General features: G+C 43.5%; 1 long non-coding RNA gene across 1 annotated transcript in view; it reads left to right on the top strand.

Moving 5' to 3' along the window:
* Nucleotides 1-7,103: 7,103 nt before the first annotated feature.
* The window catches only part of LOC141372417 (uncharacterized), a 52,001-nt gene continuing 44,451 nt past the window's right edge, over nucleotides 7,104-14,653 (top strand). Inside the window, exons 1-2 of the long non-coding RNA XR_012377653.1 lie at nucleotides 7,104-7,269; nucleotides 9,820-9,912. This is a non-coding gene — a long non-coding RNA (uncharacterized lncRNA). The remainder of the gene's footprint in view (nucleotides 7,270-9,819; nucleotides 9,913-14,653) is intronic.

A 14,653-nucleotide genomic window follows, 5' to 3' on the forward strand; every position in this document is an offset into this window, starting at 1 on the left:
GAGAGAGCATGAGAGGGGGGAGGGTCAGAGGAAGAAGCAGACTCCCTGCCGAGCAGGGAGCCCGATGCGGGACTCGATCCCGGGACTCCAGGATCATGACCTGAGCCGAAGGCAGTTGCTTAACCAACTGAGCCACCCAGGTGCCCCTCTCCTCTTCTTTTTTGACTTAAATGCTTAATTGGGAGAATTATGCCCCCTGATTTAGTAATGCAGTGACAGTTGCAAATTATTTCAGAGGAATCGTGAAGTCACGTGGTATAAAAGACCCAGCTGGATTGTTTTAGCAGAAGAAATAATTCATTGTTTCCGGACGGGCGTGTCTTCGGAGTCTGTTGTTCTCATTCAAACAACACGCGTGCTACTAACCGTGGGCCCCCTGCCCGTATAGAGGCGGAACCCTGCGGCTGCTGATGCCCTTTGTTGGGCCTTCTTAGCTCATCCTCCCGATTCGGTGCAGCCTGGTCAAGTGTCTCTCCTTGCTAGGGAGCTCTCCGTGGAAGACGATTAGGTTAGACGAGTGGAGGGATGTGGTGGTCACATCACATGCTTGCTTAAATAGTTTATGCTAAGTGTGATATGGGTGAAAATTTGGGAATGGAAGTGACTGTATTTGGGAAGATATTTTGAGTGTGGGTGGCCCCCACTTTTTTTTTTAAGGATCTGAAAGAGGTAGGGCGGAAGATCAATGCTCTTCTCTCTATGTAGTGAGAAGGTACTTTTCAGTATGTTTGAAAAAATCAGATATACGGAGCTCTCCTGGCTGCTCATACGTGAGGGCCAGGAAAACAAAATTGGATTTCCAAAATTTCTTATGGAAGGATTTCATCTTTGGCATCATTTGCAATCACTATAGAGATGCCCATCGAAAGTAACTTGAGTGTGGGGTACCTGGGTGGCGCAGTTGGTTGAGGTCTGACTCTTGATTTTGGCTCAGGTCATGATCTCAGGGTTGTGGGATCGAGCCCCGAGTCGGGCTTCCTGCTCAGGATGGAGTCTGCTTGTCCCTCTCCCTCTCCCTCTCCCTCTGCCCCCTCCCCTAAAATATATAAATAACTAAATAAAATCTTTTTAAAAAAGTAACTGGACCTCAATGAGAAGCACATGCATGGTGAAGGGAAGGCGAAAGCAGGCTTAGCAGGAGAGGCCCCTGTGTACACGGTTTGACTGTGAAGGTCAGCATGGCCGAGGCATTGTCTGGGCAGGGAATGTGCATGAGTGGGTTTTGAAAAGCAAAGGGGGAGGGAAGCAAATTCTAGAGCATACTAGGGAGTCTAAAAGAGAGGTAGAATCAGACCTGCCACTGCCCTGAGTTCTGGGAGGCTATGAAGTAGTTCATAGGGAGCCTCAGTTTTCTTATCCGTGAAATCGGGAGAGTAAGATCTGTCCCATGAGGTCCTGTGAGGATCTCATGAATTGATGATGTGTATTGAGGGCTGGCGACATGCCTTGCCCTCTAATCACAAGGGAACCTGGTCTTGTGTCCCTCTGCGGTATGAGGGGATCTCCGCTGGACTAAGAGGCATGGTTTATCTGAAAACATTCACATGAGGATTTCTCTATTTGACTGCAGGAGAAAGAGGGTAGTTTGGGGCCATTCAGGTATGGGAGGGGAGGAGGTTCGGATGGGAAACGGATCAGCCAGGAGGAGTCTGGGCCCTGCTCAGCCATCAGTCCTGAGGCAGCCAGAGAGGAGACTTTGTGCAGAGGGAAGGAACAGTTCTTCTTGAGGGTCCAGAGGACACTGGGGAGGGAAGGTCTTATGTCCCACATATATAATGGTACAGCAATGTCCCAGGGTCCCCCTGGTCCATATATTGTCTTTGTTCAAATTAGAAAAAGGTTCCCCTCCTCTGCATGGCTATCACCCTACACTGAACTTAACAACCAGAGCATGGAATGGAGCTCAGCTCCTACTTCCATCCCCTTGACTGGGTTTCCTTGTGCAGTCAACAACCTGTGCAGCTGCATATGGAAGCTCTAGCGTCCTAGCCCACCTGATGAGACTTATTGGTGAGTGTGGGAACAGTGCTGCCTGAAGATTCCCCCAGATACATGGTGTGGACATTTCCGGCGTCCTCATTGAGCACAAAGCTGCATTCCTTGATCCTTTGGAAAGGTAGGAGTTCTTGGAGAGACCCGGCTCTGGCCCTTCCCTGGTCGGTTGCAGACATCCTCTGCAATGCTGTGAGATACTGCTTGGAAGGAGAGCCCCTCCTGGCGGCTACCAGGGCGAACTTGGGAGAGAGAATACGTCAGCTATGCATGTGGTCCCGGACTTGACTTCTACTGGCCCAGTCACTCATGCTCTATAAGCCAAAGTGAACTTCAAACGTGATTTGATTATTATAAAGTAATGATGCAGGCCCACGAATCAAGTTGTAGCTGTTTGCTCTTCTCTTGAAATACGAGTAGTCACTTAACCAAATCTCACAGCACGAGAGACAGACAGACCTGAGGCCTCTCCATCACTTCACGGTTTGGGAAGCAGTCCAAGAGCATCAGTGTCTTGTCTTCAATAATGCAGGTAATTACAGGTAGAACCTGGACTGGGATATAATGTCCTCCCCCCCACCCTGCACCCAGGGAAGTGTTCTTTCTATAACATTCTCTACCAAATACCAGGAAAAAAATCCTCCCAGGTCTAATAGATATTTTGGTGAGAGCTTTAGTGAGGTATAATTTACATACCATAAAATTCACCTGCTTTCGGTGTACAACTCAGTGAGTTTTAGTAAATTTACGGAGCTGGGCAGGTGTCCCCAAATCCGATCTTAGAACATTTCCATGACCCCGGAAAGACCCTACATGCCCATTTGCAGTAAGTCTCTGTTCTTGTTCCCTCTCTTAACTCTAGGCAACCTCTAATCTGCTATTTTTATAGATTTGCCATTTGTTAAAAAAAGAAAAAGACTTTTCATGTTCGTCAAATCATGCAATATGTGGTCTTTTCTGTTCGGTTTTGTTCACTGAGAACGATGTTTGCAGGGTCCATCCCTGTTGTAGCCTGTGACAGTACTTTATCCCTTCTTATTACCAAATAGTAGTCCGTTGTACAGACAGACCACATTTTGTTTGTCCATTCATCAGGTGGTGGGCATTTGGATTGTTTCTACTTTTTTGGCTATTATGAATAATAGTGCTATGAACATTTATGTACAGGTCATTGTGTGGATATATCGATAGATATTTTTACGGTGAATTTGCAAAGCGTTCCAAAGAGAGTTCAGGGGGTGCCTGGGTGGCTCAGTCAGTTAAGCATCTGCCTTCGGCTCAGGTCATGATCCCAGGGTCCTGGGACTGAGCCCCACGTCAGGTTCCCTGCTCAGCGGGGAGTCTGCTTGAGGATTGTCTCTCTCTCCCTCTCCTTCTGCTCATCCCCCTGCTCATGCTCTCTCTCCCTCTCTCTCAAATAAATACATAAAATCTTTAAAAACAAAACAAAACCAGAAAACCTAGAGTTCAGTATTGTGCTAAAAACTGTGCCCTGCGCAATGTCCTTTTTGCTTCTCTTTAAGTCACAGGGTAACGTACAATTATGATAGAGGGACGGGTTGCAAAACCATCAGCGACATCGCTAATGTCCTTAGCACCACTGTCAACAGCCTTTACTGTGTGCTAATTCTTTTTGATACCTGGGATGGGCAGGAGATTTTTTTTTCTTCCATGGACGAGAATGTTTTGCTTTTAAGTCCGATGCTCTTCTGTCTCTCTCTAAGGGAAGGTGGTTTTCTCAGCCTCAGAAACAGCAAGAATCTGTATCAGAGAGTGTGATAAATGTGCAAGCTTTGGGCTATGTTGTCTTCCGAGTCCCCTAAGGGCTAAAGGACCAGTCTCTGTGAATACCTTCTTTACCCTCGGCACTACTGATACTGGATTCTTTCTTATGGGGGCCTGTCCTGGGCCTTGCAGGGTCTGTTAGCAGCATTTCTGACCCCCACCCGCTAGGTGCCGGTGGTGACAGGAAGGTCTCCCAGCATTGTCCCTGGGCCTGGCTGGAAGCACAGATTAAGGGACGGGTGTGAAGCCCACTTGAACACTGCTCTTCATCTCACAGGGCTGGGGAGTGTGAACCAGCCTGGCCTCTCTTGGCCCCGCAGGGGGATCCGGGGCTGCCGAAGGCTCCTAGATAAGATCTATAAATGGAACTATGTTAGCCCGTGACTGTGGCAACATGAGCTTTATTTAAAATACAATGTCTGCCAAAAGGAGAGTCTTGGGAAGGGACACATGTTTAGGCTAGGGGGAGGTTGTTATGGGAAACAAGGGGATGAAAACATCACAGCCTGAAGGGGAAATAACTTCCTTTCGCTGATCTGAAGTCAAATACCGTTTGAGTCAAAAACAGCCACCCACCAGATGACCGAATCGGCCACCGAGTGAGGGTTGCTGCCGCTCGTCCCAGGTGGAGGGATGCTTCCCTCTTCGGCAAGGAACGGTTTTCTGCACACAGATGTTTTTTGTGTTTTCGAAAGACACATTTTTCAAGGGCTTCTGGGCCACTCCCTTCTTTTCGTAGAGGAGCTCTGAATACTCCCGCAGAAGAGGGAAATTCGGGGCTTTTTATTTGGAGGGCAGACAACCCCCCTGATTTTCAGGGTTTGAGAGGTGTCCCAGAACACAGGACTTGCAGCGCCAACCCCCACAAGTGGTCACCTTGCTCAGAAGAGACAGTATGCTGCATCAAGTCCTGCCTGTGAGCCTGGCTGGCCCTGTCTCCCTGAGGAGGCCCCTCCGTACCCCTGAAGCTGCAGCTTCCTCCCAGGGAGGGCGGGCGTGGTGACACATCCCGATGTCCCTGCTGGGGCGGGCACAGGGGCGGGCACGTGGGTGGGTGTGAGCAGTGAGTCCGTACGGAAACGTGTTCCCACTGTGCCCTGGGTGGGTCCTCCAGTGGGGGAAGGCAGGTTATGCCTGAACCCCTAGAGTGGCCGCATCTTCTGAGTCCTGGGGGTGCCGTCCGAAGTCCTCCCTGGGCTCCTGCCTCCCAGTCTCGGCCATGTGTTTTCTCTCAGAGGACTAAGGCAATGAAAGCCTAATGCTAGGGCACTAAGAATAGGGACCCATAGATGTGTACCTTGTGTACGCAGGGTGCTAAGCCCTTCTCATGTTAAAGAGCTTTTAGCTTTGAAGCCATTACTTTTCTCTCTGGCCCCAAGGGGAGAAATCTCCTAGAAATGGAGTGGTCTTAGCTGTCAAGTCCAAGGACACTTGACAATGATGTAAGTAAAGCGCCGAGGCTTCAGGTTTCAAGTGGACATAGAGAGGAGCCAGAGTATAAATTGCTTTTGGTTGCTGTGTAGAAAACACCGATTAGACATGCCAGTGGACATGCTTTTAACAACCCAACTGCTAAAAACATCATTATTGCATTATTATTGAGTGTAAGTTGGATGATTGCAACCTAGATGCTATCCTAGAAAAGACAGACTTCAGTGTAGTAGGGCTTCCAAATTAGCCGCAATACTGCAATCATTCTTTCTCCCTTCAGAGGGCTATTCAAGAAAATAAAACAACCCTACTTTTATTTCAAAGAGAAATGTGACACCTTTCTGAGTCTATTTGAGGTGTATAGTAATTTAGATTAAAAAAATTTTAGTAAAGGTTTGTCTCAGGAAAGGCTACTTAGAATAACTTTTGTATAAATCAATGCTCAGTTTTTAAAGTTGAAAATCAATATTTTAATATTTGTTTGATTAACTCATAAGTTAAACAAATGAGATCCACCTAAATAACCAACCAAACTTAGAAACTTACTTAGTTAAATTCTCTTAAGCATTTAAAACTCTATTCTCAAAATTTAGTATGTCCATAGCACTTTATATTCCTGTCAGGACAGACTTACAAACCCAACAAGCAAATTCCTTCTAAGCACTTAGCTCTTATAAATGTATAGGTGGATAAATCAGGTTCTTTTAAACTATCAAACACTCTTTCCCAACTTAATCAAATTCTCTTACTCCTTTCAAACTAAAACCACAAGTCTACCATCGACTGAAAATTTCAAATCATACCCCAGGGCTGATATGGCACATGCTCCAAAATTCTGAAATCCTGTGTATGTTTCTAGTGACTTATATGACACATATCTTATTTTAGATGATTATTACATAGTTGTAAATTCTACACCGAAGTATTAACACTGTGGGTTAGAGTTGCTTCATTATCTCTACATGTTTGGTTCATGTTCCTGATTACAAAGTTGCTCAGTTGTCCAGGGGGAGCCAATCTGCATCTCAGGCTCAGTTTGGGGATGTGGCTCAAGATCCAGCTTATGTTCCCAGGGTGTGGACCCACTCACGGCATCTGGCCACCACGTTTAGAACGATGTGCTCACAGGGTGATAGGATGTCTCCAAGCCTCACTTTTCATGCCTCCTGATGTTTTATGCTGTCTCCCTACCCAGTTTTTACAAATAGCAACCTAATTATTCACAACCTTTAATTCCCTGACTTAAATTGATGAGCCCCTGCTCCCCTTCAGGCTTGCATCTGGTTTCTCTTCTCTCTGATCACATGGTGCTTCCAAGGCCAAAGAGCTCTTCCCCCCAGCCTGCAGGCTTGCTGACATCCCCCCATTTGAGAACTGCAGTGGAGCGTCTACACCACAGGTGCATATATGGGATTTGGGCTCATTTTATTGTGTCTTCCAAGGGCTGTTTTCCTTGACTACTACACGCTCACAAGCTCCTACTCTCCTCCTCCATCTGTCCTTAAGGTTTTCCTATTTGCCGTACTTGGTTTCCTTTGAAGTGATCAAAGCTGAGTTTTCTCTTTGTTACTTGAGTTGAAAGAGCTACCTTTTACTGATTATCCCTTCATACCATAGATAGTATTGAGTTGTTTTGAAAACAAAGATTCCCTAACGTGAATGTTTTATTCCCTTTTTATCTTTACTTACCTTATGTAACTCTTAATTTCTACAATGTAGCTCAAGACAGGTCTCAACTCCCCTGAGCCCTCTCCCCCTACCCCCACCAAACAAACAAACAAACAAACAAAACCTATAAAGGAAAAAAAAATGCTCTCATTCCTATGATTAGCTCTACTTCCTATTCTCTCTTCTCAGGATTTTCGTCTGCTGAGCGTGGTCCTCTGCGGAGTCTCTTGCTCACCTTCACGCTCCACATGTAGACAGGACAGAGGAAAGTGTGCTTCGAGAAGGGGCTCTCTCGCTCTGTGCCATCCCCACCAGCACAATGAAGAGGTCTGAACTTCTCCTTTTAGCTCTGGGATCGTCTTTCACTTCCAAGAACATACAGTGGGACTGCAGGTAAAATGGCTGGTTTTGATCAGAATCTCACTAGTTTAAATGTGAAAAGTGGACCTGGGGAGAAGAAGAAAGATCTTAGAGGGGCTTTCATCTTCTTACTTGTGATGAGTCCTATTTTTCATCTCCCAAAGTAGAAGTCAAGATTCATGGACAAATGGTTTTTTTTTTTGTTGCACATACGACTTTCCCCATGAGATAAATGATCGCTGCCACGCTTTCTCCCTCCGTTGTGGAGCAGGAGTAATCATTTGGGAAGGACTCCGAGATGTAGTATTGACACCTGAGCAAAGAAATATGGGCGAGCCAACATTCATCCTCCCTTTTGAATTTTTTATCCTTTTGGATGAATTTTTTATCCTGTTGTCAGTGGCTTCAGTGAAAGTGATTTTTTTTCACTTCGAAAGCCTGGGTGATTGTTGCCAACATTTGTAACCGAACTCGAGATGGTCAGACATTTCAAAGGGAGAAGACATGAAGAAAGCCCACTTGTTCCAGTAATGATGCCATCCTCCCCGGTGTTTATATTGATGGGCACCCAGATAGGACAGGTGGGTTCATTCTATGTCTGTGACCCTGACAACTCAAGAGGCTTTGAAAAATGGCAGAGGTTCATCATCTCCTCAAAATTACTACTTGTGAATAGGAGTCTTCTTGGGTATATACATATATCTCTATATACATATGCATGTGTATACACACACATATATGAAACTCTCTTCAATTAGATGGCTTTAACTGCCTGCAAAAGCAAGTATTATCAATTATATAGTCCTTAAATGAATTTGGAGAAAAATGATAATAATCCCAAAACAAATAACATTCCAAATATTCTGCCCATTGGAGGCAATATTTTTACTGTTTATTTTCTGATGTAATTTAAGGCTTCCCTTACAAAGGACCATGTATGTCACCATACGATGGAGACATAATTTGGAAGTTGAAGAAGACAAAGTAAATTCAGATAATATATCCTCTCATAAGTTGGTTAAAGTGTGGAAATAAAAAAATCACCAAAACAACAATGAAAACAACAACAATGACAATAACAACCCTAGATGTACTTGAAAAATACTTTGTGGAACCCAAATTTAGTAAACCCCAGTGCCTCAAGGAATCCAGTTTGAAACTCTTAATTTTGGCTTGTTTACCTACATTCAAATGATCTAAGGTAAAAGGCAACCTCTCTCTCTCCCTTTTTTTTTTTTTTTAAAGATTTTTATTTATTTGAGAGAGAGAGAACATGAGCAGGGGGAGTGGCAGGTAGAGGGAGAGGGAGAAGCAGGTTCCCCGCTGAGCGCAGAGCCGGACATGGGGCTCGATCCCAGGACCCTGAAATCATGACCTGAATCAAAGGCACACACTTAACTGACTGAGCTGCCCAGGGCCCCAAGGCAACCTCTTTTTAACGTAAATAATCATTAGCTCTTTAGAGAGATAAAATGAACTAAAAACCATTCTAAAAATGTGTACAAAAAAATAACACACCTGTATGGCACCTTAAGAAGTTTCATTTCATAAAGAGCTTCTCTGTAAACCTCAGAATCCCAGTGTGGAGGGAGGAGGCAGGTGGCAATTACTACTTCTAAGCCCATTTAACAGACCAGAGCACTGAGGCTTGGGACGTTTAGCTGGTTTATTTAGGGCTAAAGAGGAGATGATTCAGGTCTTTGGACTTGAAGTTAGTGTGGTTTCCTCACATCGGGTGTGTGCAGGCTATTTACACGTGAACTTGCAATCAGGTCAAATCCAGAGTCATTATGCTACTCTGATCCTAACTTCTGTCAGCTCTAAACCCCATGCAACACATTTGTCTCTTTCCTGCCCCTAATTTGGGACCTATGTACACGGTGTCCCCGGTGAAGGTGAGGACTCAGGTGCTCACAAGAGAGCTTGACAGCTCTGCTCCCAGCTTACACACAGACCTTCCTTCTGTGCCCCGCTGCTCCCAGCCCTCTGACTTGGAAGCCCCACCCACGCTGCACCTTGGGTGCCCCGAACCAAATGAATCTCCGAGATGAAGGCCGAGGCTTCAGTATTTCTAAAAAAAGTATCCAGGTGATTTTCATGCGTGGCCAGGGTTGAGCTATCCAATCTGTCCTTGTTACCACTCTCGTCTTGCTGAATGGGATAACCTCTGAAACTCTTTGCTCTTGCCCCATATCGTGGAGCCCCAGTATGCACGGAGGGGTGGGAATTGTCTCCATGATCTGCGTGCATGCATGTGTGTATGTGTGTGTTCACTCTGGTATGATGCACTTACCAGCTATGACACCGATGTCATTTAGAATGCTACTTATCAGACTTAAGTGGGCATGAGGATCATCTGCAGATTTCATTAATGTTCCAAGTCAGTGGGTTTTGGCTGGGGTGTGCAATTTTGCATTCCTAACCAGCTCCCAGGGGGCATGAATAGCTTCGAACCACAGCCTATACTTTGAGGAGCAAAGATGCAGAACATTTAAGAACTGATCAGCCAAACTCATTTTCCACACACATACCCACAAATATCATATTTCATTGATTTTAATACACCTTTTTTTCACATTTCAGCAAATGTGCAATTGAAACGCGTCTTCGAGACAACGATGCCTTATGCTTGCTGTTGACCAGGAAGCAGCCGACGCCGTTCCCCTTTGCCTGTGTGTGAGTAGACTCTGTCTAGTTGTCACATTGATGGTGCTTCCATGAGTCACGAGTGTGTTGGTAGCTACATGACTGAGTTTAACACTGACACTTAAAAATCTCTCCAAAAATTACATATAATTTTGCACTTAAAGGAAAAGTTGTTAAATACACAGAAAGGCATGCAAACAAAGCAGCAGGGTATAAGTGTGTTATTGGTAGAGCAAATATTGCTCTTTGGTAGAATGACCATATTCTCTAGTTTCTTGCAAAGTGACCACCAAAATATTCGTTCAGAATATTTGTTCAGAATATTCACTGCCCCTCCACTGGACCTCTCTCTCCCTGCAGGGCCCCTTCTTCCTGAATCCCCCTGTGGGAGGAGCATACTCCACACCAGTCATGTCAGCTTGACCACATGAGCATGAGTCACTGGTGCGTGAGTAAAGTGATGTCTGTACTTTTGAGTGGAAGCCACCGGAGTGGCCACACCCATCTGCTCTTTGTCTTTCCTTCTGACCTGAGGTCAGTGTGCCTTGATAGGGGCTGTTCCCTCAGCCTTGACCCTGGATGAGGGCCTGGGGTGCAGAGCTCCAGCCAATCTGCAAAGCACATTTAACACAAGCGAGAACGAATCCTTTGCTGTGTTACGCCCCTGCAATTTAGGTGGTGTTTGTCAGCACGGCACAATTCACTGAAAGCTGATTGATACAAGGACCTAAGAAAGAAGTAGGTGAGAAGGAATTAGGACTGAGATATATGCAGAAGGATTGCCTAGTGCAGGGCAACCAACGCAAGCAAAGACAGGAGGAACTGCCAAATCCCTGAGGAAAGAATAAGGGTGCTCAGAGTAAGGAGAGACTGGTATGATCACATATTGAACAATACATGCTGTAGCTTCATTAACACAGCATTTTTCTTAGTCATTTGAAAACTAAAAGCATGTCTTACAATCAGTATTGTCTGGGAATCATGACACAGTCACTGGGTTCCACCAGGGGCGCCATATTGTATTTTGGTGTATGGGGTCCCGTCCTGTTCACACGCTCATCACTTGTGACCATTTCTCAAGCATTTCGATTTAAAGTCTGTCAAAGGATTTGTTCATGTTTAATGAAGAAAAGGGCTATGTGTAGGTGGATCCTCCAAATAAGGAATAGATCATGCCTTTTTTAAAAGCAAAAGCCAAACTCTTCCTGAAAGGGAAGATCTGAGGCCTTCCTGGTTGCCTTACTTTGAAAATTACTTTGTATCAAATGCCACCCCCCCCGCCCCCCGACCAGCAAGGAAGCTCCCCCGGCTCATGGATCTATGCTCTTTTCTTATTTGGATGGCAACTCCTTTTTCTTTAAGTAACTAATTTTATTTTAAAAAATTAATTATTTATTATTTATTTTTATTATGTGTTTTTAAAGTTTTATTTAAATTCCAGTTAACATACAGCGTGATATTAGTTTCAGGTGTACAACAGAGTGATTCAACAATTTTATACAGTGCTCATCATGCTAAGTGCCCTCCTTAATCCCCATCACCTGACCTCCCTACCTCTGATAACCGTCAGTTTGCTTGCTCTACTTGAGAGCGTTTTTCTTGGTTTGTCGCTCTCTCTCTCTTTTTCCTTTGTTCATTTGTTTTGTTTCTTAAATTCCACGTATGAGTGAAATCATATGGTATTTTTCTTTCTCTGACTGACTTATTTTACTTAGCATAATACTCTCTAGCTCTGTCCCTGTTGTTGCAAATGACAAGATTTCATTCTTTTTTATGGCTAAATAGTATTCCATTGTATGTATACCATATCTTCTTTATCCATTCATCTACTGATGGACATTTGGGTTGCTTCCATAACTGGGCTATTGTAAATAATGCTGCAGTAAACATCAGGGTACATGCATCCCTTTGAGCTAGTGTTTTTCTATTTGGGAGGTTAAATACCAGTAGTGCAATTACTAGATCACAGGGTCATTCTATTTTTAACTTTTGGAGGAGCCTGCATACTGTTTTCTACAATGGCTGCACCAGTCTGCACTCCCACCAACAGTGCACAAGGGTTCCTTTTTCTCCACATCCTCGCCAACACTTGTTGTTTCTTGTGTTGTTGACTTGAGTCTTCCTGGTGTGAGCTGATATTTTATTGTAGTTTTGAGTTGCATTTCCCTGCTGTTGAGCATCTTTTCATGTATCTGTTGGTCATCTTCATGTCTTCTTTGGGAAAATGTCTGTTCAAAACATGAACATAACACTTTTTTTTTTAAGATTTTATTTATGAATTTGACAGAGAGAGACACAGCGATAGAGGGAACACAAGCAGGGGGAGTGGGAGAGGGAGAAGCAGGCTTCCTGACGAGCAGGGATCCCGATATGGGGCTTGATCCCAGGACCCTGGGATCATGACCTGAGCCGAAGGCAGATGCTTAATAACTGAGCCACCCAGGCGCCCTGAACATAAAACTTTTTTTAAAACCTATTTTTAATTGGGGATTATTTGTTTTTTGGGTGTTGAGCTGTAAAAGTTCTTTATTATTTTGGATATGAACACTTTATTGGATATGTCATTTGCAAATATCTTCTCCCATTCCTAGGTTGCCTTTTAGTTTTGTTAATTGTTTCCTTCGCTCTGCAGAAGCTTTTTATTTTGATGAAGTCCCGATAGTTCATTTTTCCTTTTGTTTCCCTTGCCTCAGGAGATATATCTAGAAAGAAGTTGCTATAGCTGATGTCACAAAATTACTGTCTGCATTCTCTTCTAGGATTTTTATGGTTTCAGGTCTCACATTTAGGTCTTTAATCCATTTTGAATTTATTTTCGTGTATGGTGCATGAAAGTGATCTAGTTTCATTCTTTTGCATGTTGCTGTACAATTTCCCAACACCATTTGTTGAAGAGACAGTCTTTTTCTCATTGGATATTCTTGCCTCCTTTGTTGAAGATTAATTGACTGTGTAATTGTGGGTTTATTTCTGGATTTTCTCTTCTGTTCCATTGATCTATGAATCTGTTTTTGTGCCAGTACCATACTGTCTTGATGATTGCAGCTTTGTAATAGAGCTTGAAGTCCAGAATCATGATGCCCCCAGTTTTGCTTTTCTTTTTCAGGGCTGCTCTGGCTATTTGGGGTCTTTTGTGGTCCCATAAAAATTTTAGGATTGTTTGTTATAGTTCTGTGAAAATGCTACTGGTATTTTGATAGGGATTGCATTAAATGTGCAGGTTGCTTTGGGTAATATAGATATTTTAACAGTATTTGTTATTCCAATCCATGAGCATGGGATGTTTTTCCATTTCTCTGTGTCATCTTCAACTTCTTTCATCAGTGTTTTGTAGTTTTCAGAGTATGGGTCTTTCACCACTTTTGTTAAACTTATTCTTAGATATTTTATTATTTTTGGTGCAATTGTAAATGGGATTATTTTCTTAATTTCTCTTTCTGCTGCTTCATTATTGGTGTATAGAAATGCAACAGGTTTCTGTACATTGGTCTTGTATCCTGTGACTTTACTGAATTCATTGATCAGTTCTAGCAGCTTTTTGGTGGAGTCCTTAGGGTTTTCTGAGAGCTTTTCCCCTAAGGTCAGGAACAAGACAAGGATGTCCACGCTCACCATTTTACTCAATATAGTACTGGCAATCTTAGCCACAACAATCAGAGAAGAAAAAAAAATAAAAGACATCCAAATTGGTAAGGAAGAAGTCAGACTCTCACTATGTGCAGATGACATGATATTTTACATGGATGGCAACTCTTTTTAGATGGTGGATATATTATGGAGGGTGGGGGAATTTAGACAAGAAGGTAGTTTCTACCAATGCGTTTTTATTCTATTTACTTAAGAGTAGAAGAAAACAGGTAGTATTGCTATGAAATCATGATACATATGAGACATCGAGACTTAGGGTACATAGGTATATGTGAATAAATGCATGTGTTGTCCACACATGGCCCTTGTGTATGGGTTGGGGAGTCAATCATTAATGAGACCACACTTCCATTTTTCTTTTCCTCCTTATTTTGTCTCTATTTGATGAAGAAAACTTACAAAGAAAATTTATTCTAGTTTGAGAACACAAAACATTTTTGTTTTTTACTTCAAATTTGCACTCTGTATTCTCTAAAATACCCTAATAGCTTTGAATGAGTTGAATGATGTTCAGCTGAAATTAAGTCACTGCTCTACAAGACTCACGTTTCCCAGGCCTCAAAATCCAGGAGGCACAGAGAACCCCTCTCAAAATCAATAATAATAGGTCAACACCCCGACATCTAATAGTAGAACTTACGAGTCTCAGAGACAAAGAGAAAATCCTGAAAGCAGCTCGGGAGAAGAGATATGTAACCTACAATGGTAGAAACATTAGATTGGCAACAGACCTATCCACAGAGACCTGGCAGGCCAGAAAGGACTGGCATGATATTTTCAGAGCACTAAACGAGAAAAGTCTGCAGCCAAGAATACTATATCCAGCTAGGCTGTCATTGAAAATTGAAGGAGAGATAAAAAGCTTCCAGGACAAACAAAACTAAAGGAACTTGCAAACACGAAACCAGCCCTACAAGAAATATTGAAAGGGGTCCTCTAAGCAAAGAGAGACCCTAAAAGCAGCATAGATCACAAAGGAACAGAGACAATATACAGTCACAGTCACCTTACAGGCAATACAATGGCACTAAATTCATACCTTTCAATAGTTACCCTGAATGTAAATGGGCTCAATGCCCCAACCAAAAGGCACAGGCTATCAGATTGGATTAAAAAACAAGAC

The sequence above is a fragment of the Callorhinus ursinus genome, unplaced genomic scaffold, assembly GCF_003265705.2.
Source record: "Callorhinus ursinus isolate GAN/ISIS: 27379988/994484 unplaced genomic scaffold, GSC_fseal_2.0 scaffold3, whole genome shotgun sequence".
In the NCBI taxonomy this organism is placed as follows: Eukaryota; Metazoa; Chordata; class Mammalia; order Carnivora; family Otariidae; genus Callorhinus; species Callorhinus ursinus.